This window comes from Octopus bimaculoides, chromosome 14 (genome assembly GCF_001194135.2).
Source record: "Octopus bimaculoides isolate UCB-OBI-ISO-001 chromosome 14, ASM119413v2, whole genome shotgun sequence".
Taxonomy (NCBI): Eukaryota; Metazoa; Mollusca; class Cephalopoda; order Octopoda; family Octopodidae; genus Octopus; species Octopus bimaculoides.
This window is the reverse complement of record NC_068994.1, coordinates 24,184,837-24,187,738: the sequence shown is the minus strand read 5'-3', so window position 1 is coordinate 24,187,738 and position 2,902 is coordinate 24,184,837.

The following is a 2,902-nucleotide window of genomic DNA, read 5'->3' as shown; positions in this document are numbered from 1 at the left end:
TCCTCTACTATCCATAATCTCATCTCCTCTTCTGCTCTCCCCCCACCGCCACCAGCCTCATCGTCCGAACACTCCGTACCTCCACCATCTATTTCCTTCCCAAAATACATAAACCCAACAACCCTGATCGCCCTATTGTTTCTGCCTGTATTTGCCCCTCCGAATTCATTTCCAAATACCTTGACCGCATCCTGTCCCCTCTAGTTGCTGCCCTCCCATCCCACATACATGACACTAATCACGCCCTTCGCCTCTTCAATTCCTTTTCATTCCCTCCCGGCCCTTCACACCTCCTCATAACCTTGGACATCAAATCGCTATACACGGTGATTCCCCATAACGACGGTCTCTTAGCCCTCCAATACTTCCACAACCGTCGCCCTGACCCCACACCCAGCACCGCCACCCTTCTTCGCCTGGCAGAGCTCACCCTCACCCTCAACTGCTTTACGTTCACCGGTGAAACCTACCAACAGGTATCTTTTGCTTGTTCTTGTTTGGATTGATTGATTTTCTTCTGCATATTTAATCTTATTACTTTGATAATTAGTTATTTTCTTTTGTCACTTGTTAGTTATAATTTTGATTGAGATTTAATGTAGATAATTTTTCTATATATTTAATTGTATATTTCTGTATATTTAATCTTATTACTTTGATAATTAGTTATTTTCTTTTGTAACTTGTTATAATTTTGATTGAGATCTAATGTAGATAATGTTTCTATATATTTAATTGTATATTTAATTTGCTTGTTCTTGTTTGGATTGATTGTATGTTTAATTTTCTTCTTTATATTTAATCTTATTACTTTGATAATTAGTTATTTTCTTTTGTAACTTGTTATAATTTTGATTGAGATTTAATGTAGATAATTTTTCTATATAATATAGCTTGGTAGTCCTGAAATACGGTTTGAAGCTTTTTACTTATTTATACTGAATCGATATAAGGATATTTTTAATTATGTTTAATTATGTATAATTATGTGTGCTAGAGTTAATTAACGAGAATTTTATTTAAGAGCATTATCATTATTATTTTTTAAGTATGCTTCTATTTGACCAGGTTCCTCTATTTTAAATGTTATCTTTAATATCTTAATTTTTTCTACGGTATGAATACTGTATTTATTTTGATGTTTATAACTCCAACGTTTTTTTAAAAATTCTATAGCGTACTCAATTGGTTAACAACAGAACATCATTATGTTTGAATTAATTTACCATTTGCTCGTTACCTACACCTTTAGGATGAACGGTTGTATATCATCTCATACCTTTTCATCCTGTTTTGTATATTTTCATGGGTCAACTATGAAAATTGGATTTGAATGTTTTCTGTTTTTATTGGCTGCATATTACTACTACTACTACTACTAATAATAATAATAATAATAACAATAATAATGGGACCCCGAAGAGATGGAGTATCCCATATTTTATATTTTATAATATGTATTAATCATTCTAGATATTGCATCGAAATGTTCATAGGTCATTTTCATTCTTCTTTTTATTATTATTATTATAATAAAGTATTTTCAATGGATCAGTTTTGAGCTCTATTTAAAGTCGATATATGTATATATAACTTTTTGAGTACCTTAGGACCAGACTGTCGACTATTAGTCATTATCGAAAAATTTTCTGTTAAAACAGTGTTGGTAACAACCAGATTATTCTCAGTACAAAACGTCAAAAGAGCTACTTCATTTTTATTACATTTTACAATCTCATGTCGACTTTAAACAGGCTATGAAACGTAATCCTTTCCAACTCTTGCATTTAAATCTCCCAATATGACAAGCTTGTCAGAAATTGGTACTTTCCTCAATAGTTGTGCTAGATCATCATAAAACTGTCCAAAAGTTTCATTAGAATGGGACATGCTGGTGCATAAATACTGACAACAATAAGAAACCTACCTTTTGTCAGTTTTATACGGTATGACATGGTTCGTTCAGATATACCACTTGGAAGCTATGGAATGGAGGATACTAATGAATTCTTGAGAGCAAACCCACAACTAGATTCTCTACGCTGACTCTTAGGTGGGTCTCTCCAAAAGATAGTATATGCTACCCCCACCAAACCGCCTCATGATTAGATTGATGCCATTTTAGTCCCCTTGTATAAATCGGGGCCAAATGATCTGTGTGGTAATTTTCGTGAGATCTCGCTTTTGTCTGTGGTTGGAAAGATACTTGCCTGCATTTTGTTAGAACGTTTAAATACCTTCATAGTTCCAAATATAGTGTCTGAGTGTAGGTTCATTTATTTGACTCTCACGAAAGAGACGAGTTTCAGAGAGCGCAATTATATCAAGGGGATATTTCTTAAGCTCACATGAATAAGTGCAGTACGCCTTTCTGGCCTCTTGCTAAAATTATCATCAAGAAATGTGCACACGTTCCAACAACCAAAATTCAAAGGATGGTTATTTTTACTTTTTCTTGAAGATTGTTTGACCACAGTAGCAGGATGACGACCGAGCCCAGCCTGTGATGCACTGGGACACCTGCGGAGCCAGATCTTTCAAATATTAATACACAATTCATCGCAATTACTAAATAAACAAAACGCAGCTTTTTGTATATGTCATAGGCTCTATCACACCTTTAAATTTGTCTATAGATTCAAATGCAAACAAAATCAACACACATAACACACCCCTCCACGGTCGTTACAATGTATGTATGTATATATATATATATATATATATATATATATATATATATGTGTGTGTATATGTATATGTGTGTGTATATAATAGTATCTATGTGTATGCACATGTACACTTTTGTGTACATGTGCATATATGTACATTTGTATGTGTATGTGTGTATATGTATCTATGTATATATGTCTATGTATATGCATGTATGTACGTATATATAAGA